Source organism: Callithrix jacchus, chromosome 8 (genome assembly GCF_049354715.1).
Source record: "Callithrix jacchus isolate 240 chromosome 8, calJac240_pri, whole genome shotgun sequence".
NCBI lineage: Eukaryota > Metazoa > Chordata > Mammalia > Primates > Cebidae > Callithrix > Callithrix jacchus.
In genome coordinates, this window is record NC_133509.1 from 63595295 (window position 1) to 63620000 (window position 24706).

Genomic DNA, 24706 nt, shown 5'->3' on the forward strand with positions numbered 1-24706 from the left:
CAAAGAAAAAAAAAAGAAAGAAACTCAGAAGGTTATACATTGGAACTCCTTGTAATACAAGAGGATATTGAGTCTTAAGTGATTTATTTTCAAACAATTTAGCATGCAAAATATCTCTCAACATTTTCTAACACAATCATTTTGAAAAGAAAATATTCATAGAAGTCATTTCCACTTCCAAATATCGTGGAGCAGCTTATAGTAGATTAAAAATAGTAAAATAGACTTTTTTAAAAACCTGAAATAAATACATTTATTTATTTTATATTATATATTGAGATATGTATATAAGTATATTTCTATATATAAACAGAAAGCAGATAATTATTTATCTAAAGTTAATAGATTTCATCACTGGATGTCAAGCCTCACTTCATCAACACAATAATAATAAGCCTTAGCTGAAAGCAATTAGAAAAAGCTGGACAAATGCAAAGACACAAGATCAAAGGCAAAGGAGAGCTTCTGAAATAGCCAAGACCTGAGGAGCAAACTTGTGGAGAAAAGGGAGCTTTACATGGCAATTCCAATTTTTTTTAATACTTCTTTTCCCTTTATGGCATCTCCAATTCTTGGCTTACAGCAAGAAGATGGGAAGGCAGATGAAGGCCAGCTGCTAATAGTCAGAGAAGTTTTGGGCAATCTCAAGAGACTAAGAAGTCAAAAATTGGAGTTTTGTGCTATCAAAGAGATAGAAATTTGAGGGACCTAGAATCCAAAGAAGAATGAAGAAGCAGGCTTTGTAACACTCTACTCTTCAAGGAAGTTACCAATTAAGCCACATTGAGCAATAGGCTAAGAAGCCACTCAGAAAAAAAAAAAAAAAAAGATAAAAGCAGGACAGAATACTGGCCTTCTCATGGTCCTGTGAGGACTCTCAACTAGGAAATCTAGAAAGCTATACCCTTGAAAACAGGTGAAAAAAAGGAATACTAAGACTTACAAAGACAGAAAAACATCTACAATTAGCTCATTCCATCATTAGATTGATATGTTCCATTCTTTTGCTGCCTATTAGGAATCTTATGAATCCTCTCTGGAATGAGATAACAGACTGGTTCTTACAATCAAATAAAATGTCTGTGATTCAATGAATGGAAAAAAAAAACAAAACGGTACAGTAGTATCAAAGAAGGAGTCTCAAAAGAACAAATAGACAATAAAAACAAACCAATAGAGGACACAAATATTAGCGATAACAGACATATAATTTAAGATAAATTAATCAATATCTTCAAGAAATTAAACCAGACAGAGAAATTTACCACACAACTGGAACCTAAACAAAATCAAATAAAAAATAAAAATCTAAAAATTACAGTCACTTAAACACATATGTTAAAAGATAAGCTTAATAGTAGTTTGGAAAGAGTTAAAGTAGGGATTACAACACTGGAAGACAGGTCAGTAGGAAATATTGAGACTGAAGCATGTAGAGTAACATGCATGTAAAGTACAGAAAAGAGCACAAGACAATATGTAGGTCATGATAAAAAGGTCTAATATATATGCAACCTTAGTCTTAGAAAAAGAGCAGAGGGAGAATGTGGCAAATGCAATATTGCAGAGACTTTTACCAAGAATTTCTCAATGCTGAAGAAAAACAGCAAGGACAAATTCAGAACATCCTGTGTACCTGAAGTAGAATAGATATAAATTAAAAAAAAAAAACTATACAAAGAAAATTACAGTGAGTTTCTTCAGTACAAAACTAGCAAAACTGATAGATATAGAAAAATCTTAAAAGCACCCAGAGGGTGAATATATCATTTCTTTCAAAGAAATGAGAGACAATGGAAACCAGAAGGTAATGCCATATTTTTAAAGTGATTAAAGGGGAAAAAAAGTAGAATTTTAGACCCAGATAATATGTCCTCCGAAAATGAAAGAGGAACATAAAAACTAAGATTATTATCAGTAGACCCAGATTAAAGAAAATAATAAAGCATTTATTTGAGTAAAATAAAAATGAACCCAGAAGCAAATAGAAAAATGCAGAGGGAAGTGAAGAGCAATGGAAATGGTAAATATGCATGTACATCTGAAAAGACATAACATCTACTATACAAAAATAACTAAAGTACTTTGTGGTTTAAAAAACAGCTAGAATTGGCTGGGGGCTCTCATGGCTGCAATCCCAGCACTTTGGGAGGCTGAGGTGGGTGGATGACTGGAGGTCAGGCATTTGAGACCAGCCTGGCCAACATGGCAAAACCCTGTCTCTACTAAAAATACAAAAATTAGCTGGGCATGGTGGCACACACTTGTAGTCCCAGCTGCTCAGGAGGCTGAAACAGGAGAATTACTCAAACATGGGAGGTGGAGTTTGCAGTGAGCCGAGATCATGTCACTGTACTCCAGCCTGGGTGACAGAGCGAGACTTCGTCTCAAAATAATAATAAATACAGCTAGAACTAAAATGCATGACAATATTAATACAAACATCAAGAAATGGATAAATAAGATAAAGTATTTAATGGGTTTTGTATTTTCTGGAAATTAGTAAGAGTGCAAATTTAAGATAGATGCTCTGGGGTTGGGTATGGTGGAGTGTGCCTGTAGTTCCAGCCACTTGGTAGGCTGAGGTTGAAGGATCACTTGAGACCAAAAGTTTGATACCAGCCTGGGCAACATAGCAAGATGCCATTTCTAAAAAAAAAAAAAAAAAAAAAAAATTGGTGGGCATGGTGGCTCCAAACTATAATGTCAGCTACTCGGGAGGCTAAAGTGGGAGGATCACTTGAACTCAAGAGTCTGAGCCCAAGAGTATGATCATGCCTCTGCACTTCAACCTGGCTGACAGAGATCCTGTATCAAAAAAAAACAACCCACAAATAAAGTAAATCATCTTAAATAAGAGTGTGAGTTACAATCTCTTGAAAAATCAATCAAAAATCTGTGAAGTATAATTATCAAACTAGCCAGATTTCTGAGTGGATTGATGGAAATGCTTAATTAGTGCAAAAGAATGAAACAAAGAACAGAAACATAAAACAATTAAAACCAATAGAAAATGTAATTATAGTACAACAAATATAAATTGAAATGTATCAGCAGCTACATTAAATATAAATGGACTAAATACAACATTGTGAAAACAAAGATGTGAGATTATTGTTGAAAGCCCAACTTTATGCTATAAACACACACACACACACACACACACACACACACACCCTTAAATACAACAGAGAAGGTGAAAGTAAAGGATGGAAAAACATATCTCAAAAATATGAATCAAAATAAAACTGATGTTGCTACACTGATATCAAACAAGGTAAATATTCAGGCAATCTAATTTTATTAGAGATAAAGAGAGCATATTTTAATGATAAAAGGATTAGTAAATTAGAAAAATACAGCAGTTTAAAATTCATACATCTATATATCTAATAACATTGCTTCAAAATATATGAAACAAAAGAAATTGACAGAAATAGAAAATGTACAAATCAACAACCATAGTACAGGATTTTAACATACTTCTCTAAGTAATAATAAAAGTGGACAAAATATCAGTAAGGATACAGATAATTTTAACAAGAAAGTAAACACTCATGATGTAACTGACTTATTTAGAACATTGTGTTGAAAATTTATAGGTATTCTTTCAAGTGCGTGTGGAGTACATGCTAAAACAGATCATGTTTTGGTCAATGTTGTTATAGGTTCAACACATTTTTGAGAATTAAAATCATAGAGCATCCTCTGATCTTATTGCTGTTGATTAGAAACCGAATTTTTAAGGTAGAAAATCCACAGATGTTTCAAAATTAATCAATACACTTCTAGAAATAGGATAAAACTTCCTGATAGTATATATAGACATTAACAGGTAACTACATAAAATCTACAATTAGTATAATATGTAAACATAGAAACTTTTCTCCATAAGGTTGGAAAAAGACAGAGATGTCCATTAATGCCTCTTTTGTTCAACACCTAGCCAGAGTTAAGCAAGAAAAATAACTGGAAGATATAAAGATTAGAAAAAATGAAAAAATTACATTATTGGTAGATGATATAATTCTATGTGTATAAAATTCAAAGACTTCTACAATAAACCAATTAATATTTATAAATAAGTTTAGCAAGGGAACTGAATGATCAATATTTACAAATCAAATGTACTTTATATACAACTTACAATTGGAAAGTGAAATGATAAAAAAATACAATTTGCAACAGCATCCAAAGAAAGCAAATACCAAAAGAAAAGAACACTAATAAAATATGCATAAGATCTGCAAATGTAAAACTAAAAACATTATTGAGAGAAATTAAACACTAAAATCTACAAATGAAAGGATTTACCATGTTTCTGAACAGAATACAATGTGGAAAAGATAGCATTTCTTTCAAAAATGATATCTAGATTTAATCAAAATTCTAGCAGATATTTTTAAATATGAAAATCCACAAGATAATTTTAAAATCCATATGGAAATGTAAAGGGATAAGAATAACCAAGATCATCTTGAAGAAGAATAAATTCAACAGAGATACATTACCAGAAATCAAGACTTAATATAATATATAATAATTAAGACAGTGCATTTTGTATGAGAAGGGAGACAGTGTACACATGGAGAACCTAAAGATAAATCTGCACAAATATGTAGTCACTTGCTTTATGACAAAAGTGAAACTGCCCTGAAGAATTTTCTTCTCATTAAATGTTGCTGAGCCAATTGGTTACACATAAAGAAAAATATATAAAGGATCTTACCTTTCAGCATACAAACAAATCAATTCAAGTGCTTTGTAGATATAAAAATAATAAATGGTAAAAATAGATTTCCAAAAAATAAGAATATATTGTTATGCTCTTGGATAAGTAAAGCCATCTTTAAGAGTACACAAAATACACTAACCATTAAGGAAGACCACATTAAAATTAGGAGATTATATTCATCCAAAGACATCATTAAGAAAGTGAAAAAGGCAAACCATAGACTGGAAAGAGATGTTTGCAAGGCACATGTTGCAAAAGAACACGTATCCAGAATATACCAACTACTACACCACCAGAAGAAAAAAGACAACTCAAATGAGAAATGGGCAACAGAGTTGATCAGATATTTCACAAAGGCAATACCCCTGGCCAATAAATGTAGGTAAAGTGGCTAAATTTTATTAGGTGTCAAAGGGTGCAAATTAAAATTACAATGAGATATCACTATATGCCCACCAAAATAGATAAAGAGAATGACAACACCAATCCCTGGTGAGGATATACAGCAACATCAGACATTGATGGTACAAGCATTATACAGTACATCCGCTTCAGAAAATAATTTGATCAAATCTACCACAGTTGAAGAAACATATACCTCATTATATGGCATTTCCCCTCCTAGGAATATATTCAACAGAAATGTGTACTTCTGTGCCCAAAGCACATACAAGAAAATTAACAGCAGCTAACAATTCGAGACAGCCCATATCTATCAAAAGTCGGGATTAATGAATTTTAGTATATTCATGTGATGAAATATTCTGCAGCAATGGAAATGAATGAACTGCGATTACACAACACAAGATAGGGACAACAAAGTGCATATGATATGTTACCACTTATATAAACGTCAGCAACATAAAACTAATTGGAAGATAAAAGAATCAAGACAGTGATAATGACAAAATATGACAAAGGGGAAGTTCTTATATGCTAATAATGTTCTATTCCTTGAACTTACTATTACACAGATATGTTCACCTTTTAAAAGTTTTTAATAATATGTACATTTTTATTTGTGCATTTTAAATGTGTTATTTCAACAAAAAACTACTTAACACAAAACAAACTGAGGGGCTGATGAAAATATAGTTCAGAAGCGGTGGGGGAGCTGGGGAGGGATAGCCTGGGGAGAAATGCCAAATGTGAGTGAAGGGGAGGAAGGCAGCAAAACACACTGCCATGTATGTACCTATGCAACTATCTTACATGTTCTGCACATGTACCCCAAAACTTAAAATGCAATAAAAAATGTTTAAAAAAAAGAGAAAACTTTTAGCTTCATTTTCTCCTCTTCACTAACTTGTTATACCAGTAAAGATTGTCCCATAATTTTGAGTTCTATATTGGCTTCATGAAGGCTTTAGTCTTCAATTTTACTTATAGTAAAGAGAGGTTAAGGACAAGGGTTCACATATACCACTACAATAATTTCAAACAAAAGGCACTATAAACCACAATAGAACGCTTGTATGTCTATTTTTTATATGATTGTACTTTTCTCCCCTTAAATCTCTAAGTTATTATATTGAGAACAGTCATGTGTTTTTAGTGACAGACACCGGATCAGAGAACTGCATCATTAGGCAATTTCATTGTTATGGGAACACTGTAATGTGTACTTACAGAAATCTAGATGGTATACCCTGCTACTCAACTGGACTATATGCCATAGAGTGTTGCTCCTAAACTACAAACATGTACAGCATGTTACTATACTAAATACTATAGGCAACTGTAACACAGTAGTATGTGTGTATCTAAACATAGGAAGGTACAGGAAACGTGCCTATGAAGTGAATACAGGAAGATATTATCCATCTCACAAGATAAGACAGAATGAACCAAAACCACCACGAAAACCCATTTGGAATTTTACTAAAAAGAGGATGATTAATTGACTCTGCACTTGTTTTATGGCCTTACCAACTCAAACCTAATTTCTACTTTGAGTTAATCTACTAATCACAGACTCATCTAGTCATGCTCAGAGACTAGTTTCTAGCATCTTCTTCAGTGAAGAATTCTATAAATGTTTGTTTGAAAGACAAAATGCTTTGGACAGCTGTCCACACTTCTCTCCAGAGCTGTTTTTCAAGGCTCCTTCATTTCTCCTAATCACATCAAGTGGACCGAATGACATGCTAATCAGCATTCAACACCTTACATACTTATATCCGTAGCTTTACTTTCTCTCACTAGGAGAGTAACTTTTTTTTTCCTGAAGAGAGAGGATATGTCCTGCTTCCTGATGCAGAATTCTTATAGCTGAATCAGTAAGAAAGAGAAAGGAACTACTTCTTGTTCTTCAAGGAACTGACGATTGTTACATTCATACTGAATTGCCATGCAATGCAAGAAAAACTAGTAACAACTATTCAAAAATCTAGGAGTATCCTGATGATAGTAACCTCATCCTCCCCAAAATAGAAAAGCTGAGGCATTTCTGAAATGATTAATGGGACCAATTTGCCTTGTCTCAAGAGACTGATGTAGTCTCTCTGATTATGCTACATCAAAATGAGAATTGACTTCTCTAAAGGGTAGTCAGTTTCAGGAGTGATCTGCATCTATGATTCTACCTTACAAAATTCTACAGGTTTTCTTTAAAAGGCTATTAATTCTTTGACTCCAAGAAGGGAAATTCTCATTTTCTAACATATCTATAAACCATATCATTAGTACAATCATCTATTTCTTCCCAATTTTAGGCACCAAAACGGGAAAAGTAGAGCAGCATGATGCTCTATTACATCTAAATTAAATTACACTTCCATTAAGGAAGTGAAATTCAGTTCACTGTAATCGCTGTCATGAAATCTAGGCTGGGAAGTATAATCAAACTTACTTTTCTTAATTTTAAGTCCAATATGTTCATCCCAGTGTTTCTAAATTGTATGATATTAACGAGAATATCAGTTGTGACACAGGAATTACAAATGAGATCGTGCAAGCTCAAAGCTTGAGAACTTTGACCACGTGGTCTTCTTGGTTGTTTCACTTCTATACCTCCCTACCATCCATGCTGCATAAGAAAATGTCCTTAAGACGCATGTTACTGATATTCTAAGAAAAGCATAATCTTCTGCTATGCTTTCAGAATTGAGTTCAAATTTCACAGCGGAAGATCATGGTGAACTAACTTCTCTCCTTCTCTCATCTTTGCCTATCATGGTTGTCCTTGGTTTCATTATCTAGTTTTGCCTCTACCAACTATTTCACTCAACTGGAGGAAATATTGAGGAAAATATTCAAAGATATTAAATGTATTTAATTAGGATCTCATATGCATCTATTATTTTAGATGATAAATAAAATGCTTTGTGAGAAGCCTAATCTAAAGTTTGAATGGAATTTCTAAGTCAGTCTGTTTTGGTTATTATGAGAGTTCAATGCTGTGAATAGTATTACAAATTCTGTTTTGCCTCTATAAAGAAAGATTGGATCTTGAAATGAATAAATAGATCTTCCAGAATTTAAGGTCTTAGACCTTCAACTTTTACTCATTAAATCCATTGTTATAAATAATATACATGAACAATCAAACAGCACTATAGTCTTTCATCCCAGAATTTATTTCAAGCATGTCATTGTTAATAGAAATACCCTAATATACTCAAAATACTTTTTGAAGGAATCTATAACCAACCTGAAGAAGGAATTAATTATTTACTAGTATCTTGCCCTTGAAATTTTAAAAATGACCTCTGAAAGATATTTCAAAGTCATCTAAGACCAATATATAAAAAATAACTAGACATAAATTGATTTCTGTCACCCAAATTCTTTTTGTACTTAAAATAACTTCTTACTCACCTACATATCAAGGTTTTCCTCATGTTGTGGATCTTGAATATTTATTTTCATTTAAAAATTTTAAAAGAATAATGCTGCAAATTATAAGAAGCATAAATTCTTTAGGTATTTGAAATTGAAAAGAGTTGAGAAGAGTTGCTTTTAGAAAGAGCAAAGAGGACAAGTGAAAATTTTAAAAATGGAATGAATGAAATTTAAAAATGCAAATGAGTGAATCATATTTTTCAGAGAAGCCAGATGTCCACTTACTTCCATGTTACAAATCAGTCTAAGGACTTATTTGTAAGGAAAGGTTTACACAATAAAAACAAAATGATGTATTTAGAAAAACAGTCTATTGATCCATCTGGTTTCAATGTCTATATAAGAAAGAGGGGAAAAGATGGCATTTTGTTTAACGTTACCTCAATTATCAAGATCAGAGTTACTGAATCTTCCTTCAAGAAGATCGTGAACAGGCACTACTTTGTATGCAAAATTTCTTTGTGTGTACTTTATAAACATTTTCTATAATGAAGGACCACAGCGTTGATAAAGAATCATATTTTCAAAAGGCTTTAAGAATTACTAGTCCTCTAGCCCAAATATCTACATTACGAGATTGCATTCTTTGCATCTTTTTTAAAGATAGATACTACCTAAAGACACAAGTATGGTTTTTTTTAAAAAAAAGTCAAACATCCTGCAAGTAAAACCTTTTTCTTGTAATAGTTCAACATGAAGAGTGGACCACAAATTAATATGCTTAGGAAATGAGAAGAAGGAGTAGAAATGACAAAGTACTTAATTATAAAGTATTGTTATAAAGATAATCATTTATCCTCATAAATGATCATATAAAAGCCACATACACCAGGCAAAAAGAAATCTTAAAATTATTATAACACTTTAAAATATTTTTACAATTATAGGGCTAATGGCTTTAGTATTTGCATTAACAAATACTCAAATCAGTTACCCATATTTGTTCCAGTCCAGTCAAGTAAATAAATACATAAATAAGCAGAATAGAGATATTTACTGCTAACCATGCAAACATCATTTTGAGTCACTGAATTACAGAATTTAACAGTATCATATCACTTGAAAATTTGTGAATGGGAGGGGCATAAGAGAAAAAAAGTATGCATCCCCAGCATTCTTCAAACTGTTCAAAGTTGGCCAAAATGTATACTACAGATTCTATTCCTTGCATTTTTTATTTGAATGTTCTGTTAGATATTTCTATCTCAAATTTCTTAATGTATTATCATTACCATAATTTCACCATTCCATTTTTTAAAAGGTTTACATAGCAGAGAAGAAATGGAGAATTATCAATTACTGAGAAAATGTGGGTTGAAGACAGTCAACACTTATTAGTAAGGCTCTCTCACACCCACACACATATAATCCACCAGGAACTGTTATCTCATCAAAATTAAGTATATTTTGCAGCTCATATGACTGATTTAGTTCAACTTTTGCTTTGTATCAATAGACTTTGTCTAACTAAATAAAAATTTTAAATAGGAGGGCTAGATAATGCTCCTTGCCTGATGTAGTATTTAAAAATTCTTCTTTTTTTGAGTTGAGATATTAGAACAGTCCTTTTTGCCATCTTTACTTATATACAATGTATTAGAATCCGGGAAACATAACAAATCTAATAAATGACCAATCTGGGTACTGTTTCATTTCTAAGGTTTCAGAGTAGTTATGGAAGCTAAGTAAAAGAAGAAACCCACTTTTCACTTAATTAGTAACTAGGACAGTCATTTCATACAGGAAACAGGCGCTCAGTAAATGCTTCTCTCAATGGAATGATAATATTTATTCATACTGTATACAAGAAACAGTGAATCTTTGATCCTTTATTAGATCTTGTTAGTAAGGATACAATCTTATTTGGCCAGGAAATAAACTAGAAAGCTTTATTTGAACCTGTTATTTTCTGAAATCACCAAACCATGTCATACAACTTGGGCTTATAATAGAGGATCATCTAAATCATTGCTTCCCACAGTGGGTCTGTGGAAAACAGAATAAGCATCACCTTTGAGCTGGTTTGACATGTAAATACTCCCACCCACCTGAGGCCTACTGAAGTATTTTCAATATGACAAGATTGAGGGGATTTGTATAGACTAAATATCAGAAGCACTCATCTAGATAAGTGATTCTTAAAGTGTGTTTCTTAACCAACAGCATCAGTATCATCTATGAATCTGTAAAAATTGAAAATTAATTGGTCCTGCCCCAGGCTTATTACTTTAACAAGTTCTTCAGGTAGTTCTTAAACACATTATAGTTTGAGAATCACTGACCTAGATCATTAAATTCTGATTTTGTTTCAAATATTTTCTGTGCACCAAGCTCTCCTGCTACCTGCTTCTTGTTCACACCTGCTAGAAAAAGAATCCTTCTAACAAATTGAATAATAGGAAAAAAAATGTTTGAGTATTTAGCTATTTTTGGAAAGCCTTAGAATTACTCAACTATTTAAAATAATTTGATGTATAGCTTTCTCTGCTTGGGCTTATTAATATTCCATTGTCTTTTCTGTTATGTCTTAAAAATATAATAATTTACATATATTTACTTTACTTTTTCATACACATATACATGGAGATATATTAGACATATTATTTTTTAAATGGTGGTATTAATTGAGTGGAAAGCAGTCATGATATTAACCACAACTCCACATTTAGTATTTTTTTCCCTTCCCTCCCCATATAATGTAAAAGATGACAAGAAAGCAAGCCAATACCAAAAGAAAATGGTAGAAGCAGAACTTTACAATAATGTATATTTTTGTAGCCATGAAAAGTGTTTAAGCTAAAGATCTTCTTTAAAACATCAATTAACTTTAAGCCTTCCTGTGGCAATCTTCAGTCTATTGACAAGAGTTTGAAGTGGCCCCATCTTCATTGTCAATCTAGTTCAGCAATCATCTCCTGTATGGAGTCTTCTAGCCTCACTGAGGCAAGTTAGGAGCAACTCCTCCACTTCCCATAAAAATGTTGGTACGATTTTTATGATAGCCCCTGCTGTGTTGTGTTGTTGCTTTTGTTGTATATCTTCATTCACCAAATGATCAGTATTTTCAAGGTTTGAAATTTCATCTTAGTGGTTTCTGAATTACTGACAGACAGCATAGACATGCCCTTTAGTTTACTATTAATTACTGAATATTCAGTAATTATTTTTGAGTAAACAAATGAGTAAATGAATGAAACCATCCTAGTAAATATAATATATCCTCTTGGAGAATAAGAGCCCAAATAACAATGAAAAAATCAGGTATCAGCAATAATCTTGCATCACTTGTTATGTTAACAGTGTTAGAATATCGTTTGTCTTGTACCCATGTAGGCACTTTTGACAACTATAACTGTGACTCAGAATCATCCAATATTTGTATTTCAAAAGGCTTGAAATATAATCAGGTGGATGCTATGAATTTTTGCTAATTAAGCAATACAAAGCCCTAATTAAATGACTTGCTCAAATTTGTATAACATGGTATTAAAAAAACAGAGAAATTTCCTCTGTTTTCCCATTGCCCAACACTGCCACTTGAAAGATTGTGAAATAACTTACCAATTATGTGCCTCCCACACTTAAATAACTATGAAAATTATGTTGTATTTCACCCAATGTTTTATATCTGTAAAAAGAAATTGTCTTTCTCCATCATTACTATCCTGCTCCATCTTACTATTTAGAATAGACTTGCTCCTTGTCTGTTTCAAGGTATCTTTGAGAAATTTCAAGGCCCCATTTCACTTTATAAAGCCCCTTCCTCCCTCAGTACCCATGTCTAAATCTCCTTAGTGTTAAAGAAGTTGTGCACACATGCCAAGAAGGGAACAGACAACTTAACACTGCCGGGGAGGATTTCCTTTCGATGCTTTGGTCTCAGGCAAGCATGTATAATGTTGGATGACCTTTTGCTCCAGACTACTCAGCCTATTGTAGGGTGGCTTCCTTTTCTTGTATATAGAATGAAGAGATAAGGCTTCAAATCTGGGAGGTAGAGCATCAGAAATTTACAATATAAATAATCCCAAAGGTCTCTGGAGCCAGAGAATCAACATCATTAGCAGTGCCATGTCTTACCCAACAATTACCTCCTTCCACATTGTAGCTTTCCAAACATATTTTAGTTGCAGAAGGCTAGTAAAGTGTCATGTTTGAAGAAATGTAGATAAATAGGAAAACAAGAAAAAGAAAAATTGGTCACAGTAAAGAAAATAATGAATACAAACTCATCCTTATGCATATATTCAGTCATTAATTTGATTATACACTTATTCTTTTGGCTTCCTAGACCTTCTTAGTGGTAATGTTTATATAATTCTTTTGTACAAGTGAAAAAATTAGTTCAATAAACAGTATCCCTGGGACTGGAAAAGTATTTCAGGTTAAATAAATTCAAAGTGTTTCTCATTGATCCAAAGGTAATGCAGTGTGTGGGGGGGGGGGGGCCGTGGGCGCACGCGTGTGTGCGTGCGTGTGCGCCTAAAAACCCTGTGCTAGAAATTAGAAACATGATTTTTAGATATTGAAAGGAAAACTATATTTCTGTATGTCTTTCTCCAACTACACATACTGCAAAATGATTGCATAGATGTAATATCAAAGTCATAATAGTTTCTTAACGATGTTGAAGGAGCTATTTTAAAAATGAGTATTGAAAGATGCCCTAAACTTCAGTGACAGCAAATATTGATTTATAGCAAATTCCCCAGAAGAACAAATCTGAAACAAACAGAGATTAATTTTAGAACATAACTGGTTAAAATATCTAATTATTTCAGATCATGGAAAATATAATTTCTAAAATAAGAAATCTAGACTATATGAACTTGTAAGTATTTGATTCCACAAATGTGTTAATGAGTACTCAGGTTCTTACCTAAAATGAAACAATGACACTGGAATTTAAGAGGAAAACAAGTATCTGTAATATTGTGAATGGCATCCCTGTAATATCAGGCTTTTTTGGGGAGATTTAAATACTGATATTTATTTTGCTGATACAAAAATACTGTTAGCCATACCTATGTTCAATTAGAAGGAAAAATAGAAGAAGCTTAATAATTGACTAAAAAGCTCTATGTGCTAAATTCAGTTCAGGCTTAATTTGTGAACAGAAATCTTTTAAAGTATATTTGGTTAAGGATATACAATAGTCACCAATAATGAATGGCTTGGAGTATAGGGAGGAGCATAAACCAGCTGTGAGTTTTTAAACTAAAATATAGATAATTAAATTTATTTTCATCTATGATTTTTATGATATATAATCTGTTTTAACAACAACACATGCTTTTTAACTATTTTGTATATTCTCAATCCCCTCCTCCAAAAAATTAGATGTCAGAAGTTCTCACACCATCAAAACCCTCCAACATGAAATTTATAATCAAGAATTCAGCCCAGAAACACATCTAAATTCTGTTCAAAGAAATAATCTCCTCCCTTAAATGTTCTCACATATCAAATCACTGTATTAATTCCTATGTATTATTTGTACCATGAAAAGTACCCATGTGCTTTAGAAAAGGCTTTTAGTCTTGCAAAATTATTGAGATGTATATCTGAAAAATCAATGGTAGTTTTGGTGACATCATTACTCTAATTCTCAAAAGCCAGGTATTTGTAAATGTGGAGCTATATCTTTTTTTGGTGGTAAAGTTCAGGATTTACTAATTGGTACAATCAGAGAGCACTGGTTTCAAGGCTGCTGCAGCAATATACTTACCTAAATTGAAGCACAAGCTAAATCCATAGTGGGAAGCACTCATTTACTCCTAAAAACTGAGAAATTATACTGACGAGTAATCAGTTTGCATAGGCAGTGGTTCATAGACGTGTCTCTGCTCCATCCATGCACTAAAAAGTCATGTAGGTTCTCTCTTCTTCATCCTCCAAAGGACAAGTCACAAAACAAATCACAGAGAAGGGAGTCAGAAAATACAGAAGGCTATCTTCAGCCCACATACCATTTATAATAGTAAAATTAGAATTATATCAGTATAATGGTAGAGCACTGAAATAAAGACTTTTGAGAGTAAAGAAATATAGAGACATAATGAAAATAAAAACTGAAAGCCAGTGTTAACATTCCGACTTCAAAGTTCATGAAGTAGTCTGTAAATAGCATGCACTTTTTAACAAGCACATTCTATAGCTTTCAAAAATAATACTATATAGAGGGTATGTTGCATTTATTTAGTTATTGCTTACAGCAGAATAGACATCTGCCATTTATTTATTTTGCTACCTATAACTAGGAACCTATGGTAATCCCACCCTCCACTGTATATGTATTATTAAGAATTTTGTAAAGATACCATAGCTGTATTTACATATATACAACTTGAGGTGCATGGAAAAAGCAAGTAATCAGAAACTTCAATTTGGTGTCTTAAGAATCGTCCTGTATTCTTATTATCCTGCAATTGTGTTCAGAGCTAGAGAACTTAAAATAAAAAAAAAAAACACCTAATACTAGCAATCATCATTTTTACTGTAATCAAGTCCATACTTCTTTTCATATTCTTTCACTGGATTGCTTTTCTCTGTTTATTGTTGTTGCTAAACAAGGTGAGAGTTTAGGTGACATTTTTCAATGATGACTTCTTTTGCAATAACAAAATTCTTAAATGTAGTCTCTCTTTTCCTCCTGCTATGTGCTATCAAATTCATCTTTGTATGGGAGGCACAAACTAAAATGAGTAAATTGCCTTTAGTAGGTAGTACTCTTTTCCTGACACTAGGAAGTAAATTGTCAAAGAGTTACACAGGGTTTTAGCTGCATGATTCCCATTGACTTTAATGGGAGTTGCAAGGAAAACACCTCATGCGAAGCTTAGAAAAGTAGGGGTTAGTTTTCTTTATGGTCTCCACTGTATTTCATACTCTCTAGCCTTAAACACTTTCTCTTCACTCACCTCTCTGTTCTCCCCTTTCTTTGTAGCTTATGCCTCAAAGAATATAAAACTTAGGCCTTTTCACTTAACTATCCATGTGCATAGTTAGTCAACACACTCCACCTAGCACCATTTCCACAGTGCCACAATTAAACACCTCATTATCTAACCTGCCGACCCCCAGCCGTTCATCATTGTCCAGTTTATGTGGGTAGGTAGGGAAAACACTTTTATGGAATATTGTTACAATATTAGCTTGATAATTTTTGAAACGTGTTGGATTTCAAATAATATCAAAATTGCCTGAATTATATTTGTACTTACTTCTTAAAAAATCCCTATTAATATTACTACTCTCACTATTATTTAATTCTTAAGTAATTTTAGGATTTCCTAAAAGTTTGCATGGAGTGCAAATAAGTAAGTATCTTATAAACACACCAGGCATGGCTCGGCAGTTAATATAGCGACTTAAATAGCAGTTAGCTAAATGCTTCATAGGATGACTGGTGAACAACATAATAGATACCATGATGTTAACTCCTGGCAGAATGGGTACAAGATTCCATCATGTCTGGGGAATGAAGGACACCCTTGTCTGTTTAATGGAGACAGCAATACCACAATTGCCTGATGTCACTCTTATATAATACATTGTAACACACACACACACACACACACACACACACACACACCCTTATGAGATTGTTCTAATTCTCCAGCAAGTTTTGATTGTGGAGAAAGCCAAACTAGGGTAGCTTTGAGCTAGATTTTTATGAGTGTTTGGTTCTGTATAGAATGCACAAAAGGCCCAATCTTCGTGCCTACCACTTTTTTCATTACTGTGGCATTAATTACAAAGTAAGATGCCAAGTAATTGGCAAGGGGAACACTACTTGCTTATTTATCAGATACCTTTATCCTATGCTCCTGGCTTCTCTCCTTTACTGCACTTTTATAATAGATTACCAGGATAGCAATGTAAAGAGTAAAAGGTCTTTCCTTTGCAAATTTTTAACTCAACTTACCTTACATTCTTTGTCTTACTTCAAATCGGACAAATAAGAAAGGATTTGTACCAAGCAACATATTATTAATCAAACACCATATACAATCACACAAAGTCTAAAACAAAGCAAAGAGTACCGTCTGTCTAAAGCAAATGGTTTAATACTACCAAAAATCTTCCCAATTCGTTCTGCACCTATGCATTAATTATTCCTGTGAAACCCTGTGGGAGCGTGCCATAAAATACCAGACACATCAAGCAAACATCCTGAAATTCTCTCAACAGTCAGGGTACTTAAAAAACAGACAAGGGCATATTTTTCTCAACTTTTTATCTCATTTGTCCCCAGTTATTATCAATTACTACTGTTCTATCTCTATGTTGATTATGACAAAAGATATGTTTTTCATAAAATAACACATTTGGACATAATAACGAGAATCTTGGTTCCCATCTTCCCGTTGCCGAATAGCACATCTCGTGCTGTACAGGCGCAGTTGGCTGTCCAAGGACCCTGATGCCAAATTGCGGAGGATATTCTTGTCGCAGTGACAAATTGCTTGCTGGTGGGCTGTGCAGAGTGTTATTCTGGCAGCATCGGAGTTGTCTACGTGTCTGTCACTTGGTGAGGCTGTTTCAATGCTAGGTGATTCCACCCCACTCCCCACCCCCTTTTCTTTCTTCAACGCATTTATCAGACTTACCTTTGCTTCTCAGTGAATGGGGACTTTAACATTCACTTGACAATGAGCTTATGAAAATGCCTCCCAAGTTCTCCGTACAGGTATCTGTAGGGTGAGACAAGGATTTTTTCACAGTGCCATACTTGTTTTCCATACAAACCTACAGGCTGCCATTATAGCCACCCACATTCCGGTTGGCAACGCACTTATGCAGTGAGCGCCTTAATGAATCCAGACAAAACTGCAGAGCATTCCTGACACACGGGAAAATCATGCATTTTCATGATATTCCAGGGTAATTTATTTCTTCAGTCTGTAAAATATTGATGGTCAATATTATTCGATAACATTTCAGCAAAGAGATTATTCTGCTTTTAATCTGACACGTATTTTTTAAACTAACAAGATTTATTTTATAAGTTCCTTATATTAAGTATGTTTGTTCAGAGAGGATCTGCTAGAATAAAAAAAAGCAGAAATGTAAACGAGTAGACCACATTCAGTAAACAAATTAGCTTGCAAACATACTGCAGACAATCCCAACAGTGTCTGTTGACTACCTATGAAGGTATATAATTTAATGCCTTCAGATAATTTGTGGGTAAAGTCTAGCCAGCTGACATTTTGAGATAAATAATAAATAACACTCCTATTTCATTACTGAGTTTACAATTAAGTACTAATGTAAAGACATTTAAAAAACTATAACTACAGGAGATACAGTATTTCAAAATTGTTTTGTGAAACTGAAAAGGATAACGTAATGAATACAAAAGATGTAGGAGGCCTTTTTAAATTCTATGGCATGACAGTAGATTTTCTCCATAAAACACATTCTGCAGGAGTGGTGTATTATTTAAGACTCGAGGATGTATAAAAGAAGCTAATGGATTTTTTCACAAAAGATAATATACAATGGAATAATTCTTAAAGGAAATGAACAGGCTTTTAATCTTGTGGAAAAAAATGTTTGTTTTTGCTCCTCTCATATATAAATGTATTTGTTGGTTTTATTGTTCAAACTGTAGCCCTGAATTAAGTGGACCGTAAAGTTCTCCTAAATGCTTTAGATTTGTTTTCAAAGAAATATTTGTAATTTTTATACATATATACATATATATGTATACATACACCCCAAAGATTTCACTTACACTAATCAGAAGAAATAATAAGAAAGCTCTAAGTAGTGAACTTGGAGAGATTATAAAGGATATTTTAACAGTTCCATTTGCAGGATACATAGGTAAAGTTTTCAGCCCAATGTGATGTTTTCATTAGTTTGTTTTTGTTGTGACTACTGATAGGACTTAAGTTCACCCTCTAAACTGCATAGGTATTTCCAAACTAAACTTACTAAATTATCTTCTCCCAACCTTTTTTTGTGTTTTGTGTTTTCTCTAAAACCTGGCAGCACAAATTTTCTAGCTTTCATCACTTAAGAGCATCTAGTGTGAGGCTATTGATCCTAAAATTGCTAGGATTTTCTAAGAAGGCTCCTTGTTGGTTCTGTGCACTGTTGTCCCTGAAGTGGTTAAAGCTTTGTTTGTTTGTTTTGTTCTGAATGGCTCTTAATGGATTAAGCTTTAGGCTTTCACCAAAGCAGTAACTGATTGTTAAAGTAGCAAGGAATAAACTAACCGCAGGGTGTGTGTGTGTGTGTGTGTGTACACGAGTGAGTGCGTGTGTGTGTGTGTGTGTGTGTGTGTGTGTGCATGCACTGGCAGAGAAAAGTAAATTATGATCTTTAAGTTCTGAAACTAAACTAGTATAAATATATGCTAAATAAAATATTTCTTACTATATATCGTTAACATATCTATCCTCTGTAAATTGCCAGACTTATGTTACTCAATCCTTACAATGGATTAACTCTGTCTAAAGAAGAATAATTTAATTCATTTGTGTAATAACCCACAGCTATTGAAATGGATAACATTAAATTTAGTTGCGAGGTCACATTTACCTAAGAATTTAACATGCCATTGTGTCTTGATCCTAAAACTGTTTTTCATAATTTTACAATAATATTCAAAATGGTGATTTCAAGTTATATAAACCTTTAAAGCTCTCACTAGAGCATTAAGCAATATATATGCAATTGTCTTCATAATATTATGCTGTGGTTCTGAACTCATATAATTAGGTTTTGGCTTAAGTGTGATATTAAGTAGAAGATTAATGACTTGATGAGTAAAGAAACACTCTTATCTGGAGAAGCAGATGGAAATGCATGAATTTATATGACTATTAAACACAGTGCCAGCTCCTCTATAAGAGGAGGACTTTATTCAAGATCTCAATACCAATACATGGTGACTCGAAAAGCTAAATACTCAAATAAAAAAAAAATGTTATTCCATTACATAGCCCTCTTAATGGGTATGATGGACAAAATATAGATTGTTTTCAAATTGCCCCTCCTATTGCCCAGGAATGGCACATACACTGCCATTCTTGAGTATCCCCTAGGCATTGGTAATAGATGGCGACGACCTCTGGCAAAGAATGGCTAACTGCTCTTGGATTTGCTAGAGAGTAGTTACATTTCTTTTTTCCAATGTGAAAGTCATGAAAGTCTAGAAGAAATGGATTAAAATAAAAATGGTCTCAGCTTCAGCTTCATGTAACCTGATTTCCTGGACAAAATCCGCAAGGTGACAGTGCCTTGGCAAATTTTTAATAAGGATGATACAGAGAGATGCAGCAGCACAGTGTTTAGGTACCTCTGAACATTGTATTTGAAATGCTGTATTTAGGGAGTACAGTTGTCCCTCAGTATCCACCAGGGACTGGTTCCAGAACTTCTGCCTTTACCCAAATCTGTGGATGCTCAGTTTCTTATGTAAAATGGCACAGTGTTTGCATATAACCTCTGCATGTGGATATCCTCTGGTACACTTTCAATCATGTCTAGATTATTTATAATACCTACTACAATGCAAATGCTATGCAATTATGGTTATACTGTATTCTTTGTATTATTTGCTTGTTGTATTGTTATTTCTTACTGAGTTTTTCCCCAAATATTTTCCTTCTGAGTTTGATTGAATCCTTGGATGCTGAATCCATGGATACAGAGAGCAAATTGTAAATCTCGTTAAAATTAACTAACCTTAAACATGGGAATTAAAATGAATATTGTGCCATTGTGTTTTGATTCTAAAACTAGTTTTCATAATTTTACCAATAATATTCAAAATGGTGATTTTAAGTTATATAAACCTTTAAAGCTCTCACTAGAACATTAAGGAATATATGTGCACTTGTCTTCATAATATTATGCTTTGATTCTAACTCATATAATTAGGTTTTGGCTTAAGCGTGGTATTAAGTAGAAGATTAATGACATGGATATTGTGTTTCATACATGCACATGTAAGTACAAATGAACAGCTTGTTTTATGTCTTCAGATATTAGCTAAATTCACTAAATTTTATAAATAAAAGAACAGCAAAAATTTCTCTTCCTCATAAATCTTGCACACAAAAGATCTGAAGCCTTGGAGGAACTTTCTAATTTCCATCTCATACTTGTAATAAATGCAATGAATTGAATTGAAAGGGAGGGTATATTAAGGGGAATGCATAAGATTCAAATGAGGGTGCATTTAGCATATGGAGGGAATGATCGATTCCACTATGTGCCTGTGCAGTCTTTGTAATTTTCAAAATTCAATTCAATGTGCTGATATTCTGATGACAGAACTAACTATAACTTTAGAGCCTACCATTAAGAGAAGGGATTTCAATGAATGCAATAAAAAAGAAGGCAATTTTTCCCCTTGCATGTAATATTGTAAAATTAAGGTGGGGAAAGTGTTATAAAACCTAGATGAATACCTTTAGTCAATGACTAATTTGCTAATTGTGTGACACCCAAAAAGCCAAATGTAGTTAATATTTATATAAAAAAGATGATGCATTTACAGAAAGCAAGGTCATTGTGTCATAATCCCTTCCTGAGGCATTGTTCCAAAATAAAGAGGGCAGGGGGTGGCTACTAAGGAGAGTTATGCCAATGCCTTTTTTTTTTCCTTTGTAAGATCTGGGATACATCTAATTGATCCACTGTACTTTGTTCCTAATACCTTTTCAAAAGCAAAACAAACAAGCTGTATGTACAAAGGCTTAGGGCCTCTTTTTGCTTGTGCCATTTTTTTTATTGTATATTCCAGCATTCCCTCATTTCACTTTCTTATTTTTGTTTTATCACCCCTACTCACATCATCCCCATCCTGGTCCATATTCTCTTGCACTAACATGCTTCAAGTCTCCTCTGCTCTTGTCACTCCTTTGTCATAGAGAAAGGGAGAGAGGTACTAAGGAAGGACATGGCCCAGGACACACCATGATCTTTTCTGTTTACACCACCACCTGCAAAAGAGGAGGAAACTTTCCACAGTTAGAATGAAAAGCTTTGGCCTCTCCTAAACAAGGCAGAAATAGTGTTTGTTAACCAGGCTGCACTATTACAAAAATCATATACAACATACTTAACTTTAGAAACTCTGAGGAATTTAGGCCATACCAGGTTAACTATATGGTAACTCACTAAATCAGGTGAAATATTTTGACCCCCAGACATCCAAAAGCTCAAGTTTAAATAATTGAATTAAGACTTTAAAAAATTATGAGTATTGAAGAGTACTTGGCACACTGGCAGTACTCCATTTAAGAACAGAAATATGTTTGCATTTTGGAGATAAAGTTCAAAACCTTCCCGAACTGATCATCAAAGAATTGGTTTCAATAGTGCTTGGGTTTTAGATACTACAGTAGCAAGATGAAGCATAATTTAAAAGTATTTTCTTAAAATATATCTCCTCAAATTTTCATTAAATTCTTTCTCAGAGTAGAAATACATACATGTTTGGAAGTAAAACATAAAAGAATTCTATTACAGGCTAAAAACTGGGAAAGTAGTCCAAAGCTGATATACTGACTGGTCCCACTTTACATAGTGTATCTCCTAGAAGACATTTGGTAAAGATAAAAAGAATTATAAATTGGTTTGGGTATCATAGAAATGTTCTACACCTATAGACAGGCTCAACTAACTTGAAAAAATATCATTTGCAATAAGACTCTTCTCTTTTTAGGATGGTGAAATACAAAGAAAGGAATTTTAGAGTAGATATTCATTTGTATGCCGATTGCCAGAAGACTTTGCCTTTTCATTTGTTTTGAATAAAAATGCTTACTTTCCTCCAAGAGGTTGTAAAGACCTGCCCCTTTATATCTATGTATACAGAATATTTGAAGTGGTAGAAATATATTAGCATTTCCAAATGTCAGTAGTAATATTGCCACTTTGCATTTGTCAGTGTATGGATGTATACATACCATATATTGAGTGATTACAATCTATAATTATGTTTGATGAAGAGTGCATTTTATTGTATAATTGTCCATACAAGGCATATTTTTATTATAAGTAGATAGATAGGTAGGTAGCCAGGCAGATATACTAGATAGATAGATAGATAGATAGATAGATGATAGATAGATAGATAGATAGATAGATAGATAGATAGATAGATAGATAGAGATACATAGAACTTTAGTAGAATAAATTTTGGCATAGAATTATTTTTGGTCCTTAGATAAGTATCTCAGGCCTTATTTTCCTCTAGATCAATGGCATATAATGATTGTTATCTATTTTTAAGGATTTACAAATCAAAGAAATCAGTTTTCCATGATGGATTCAAACACCAGCTTACAGAGTAAACTGATGGTCAGAATGCCCTTGAATTATCCTAACAAGCAGAAAAATTGTTAAGGAATATGATACAAACGTCCTATGGTATTATTATTTCAGACCTCAGGTTCTGAATTCTTTCAGAAGAAAATTTCAATCATACTTGTATCTCAAACTTCCTCATCTCTTCCAATGATATCAAGAGTCTTTTTTCGGTTCCATAGATGTTCAGCAACATGGGTGTTGACTGACTGGTCTCAAAAGAGAAATTGTATCCAGTCTAGGTTCCATTGCTACTAATTCTGCTATTTTTCCCTTGAAGAGTCAACATTTCTAACTCTACTTTTGGGAGACTCCAGTTTATTCAGATGTATAATACAAGCACACACAAATACACGCATAAACTCATTTAAACTCTAATTTTAAAAATACATAAATACCAAGCTGTCTCCCAACATCTCTCATCCACCCCACCTTACATGCACTGCCTCCCCCACTTCTTTTCAAAATGAACATTACAGAAAGAATAAGGAAAACATGTTCTGAAATTAAAAAAAAAAATCACTGTCATAGATGGCAATGTGACAAGTGAAGCTAAACCATGACAGTGGTCAGTGGATTCCTTTTTGCTTGACCATTTTGCACTCACAAAAACTCAGCTAGGGTTGGAATATAGAGAAACTAACAGAGCATCCTATTTGAAGCACCTACTATGTGTCAGGTGCCAGACATAAATAACATGGTGAAGAATTGCACAGTCTGAGAAAAGTAAATTTTTTTGGTAAGCGCTGTCTCTATAAATTGCCTTAACTCATTTAAAGTTAAGACATCTCCAATAAAAGAACGTTAGGCAGTTTGTACTATTTGACTTTGATAATGTACTTAGGAAAGAATGCCTGGCACATAGTGGAAACTTAAATATTTGTTGAATGAGTGAATGGTTGTAAGTACTTTTCAAAGACAAAATAAATCATCTACCACTTCTAATGCATTTGGAAAGACATCAATAAATAGCTATTGTAAGGAAGATTGCAGATGCTAGTTAAGATAATCTAACTGTGTAGTAGTTTATTTATTCTACTATAGAATTTTTGTTCAGAACCCCTGGGGGGAAACTTTTGTTGTGATTACTTCTAGGCTGGCAGTCAGTGACTCTACTTCAGAACAAGATCTCAAACCAAGCCCATGTCCTTTCTTTATGTCCCTGCCATTTAACCATCCAGTTGTTAACACATTTTAAAATTTGACAGGTTATTTCACTTCCAAAATGATACTAAGAGTCACACATGTCAGAACTCTACTTGATAAGTTGTGTTCATTTCAAATGTGGTATGTGAGCACTGAATCCTTACTCTTTAAATCCTGCAAAGTGTATCAATAATTATGCCAAATCCATCCAACAGTTGATTGAGGTGTTTTCAGTTTGATATTGGTGTCAAAATGCGAACATTAACTTTATTCAGATCTTTGCCTGATGTGTTGAATGGGGGAAAAAATCCATTCATACATCACAGATTCATCCCTTAATACTGGAAATTAGGGAAAGGAATCTCAGCTTCCATGAACATTTTCTTTGTGGTTACAGAGGTGACTTTGCCACCTGGCATCAAGTTCATCCTCATTATGCCCAATTGCATCTGTCATAAGTAAAAGTTTTAAGAATGATATAAATTTGTATAATTCTCATGTGATGCTTACAAAGAAATCATTTTTGTGACTCTAATTTGTTGTATATTTTGGAAACATTAATTATCCCTCAATTATAAAGTAAATGTTAAAAGGCTATCCACCACAATCTCTTCTTATTCAGGCCTTTCCTGATTTAACCTTACATGT

The 24706-nt window shown here is 33.3% G+C and overlaps 1 long non-coding RNA gene across 1 annotated transcript in view; it reads right to left on the reverse strand.

Annotated features, from left to right (window-relative positions):
- Positions 1-10352: 10352 nt before the first annotated feature.
- LOC118144906 (uncharacterized) overlaps positions 10353-24706 on the reverse strand; it is a 17474-nt gene continuing 3120 nt past the window's right edge. Inside the window, exons 2-5 of the long non-coding RNA XR_004729799.3 lie at positions 21393-21543; positions 17191-17274; positions 14307-14470; positions 10353-12715 (exon numbers count right to left, since the gene is read on the reverse strand). This is a non-coding gene — a long non-coding RNA (uncharacterized LOC118144906). The remainder of the gene's footprint in view (positions 12716-14306; positions 14471-17190; positions 17275-21392; positions 21544-24706) is intronic.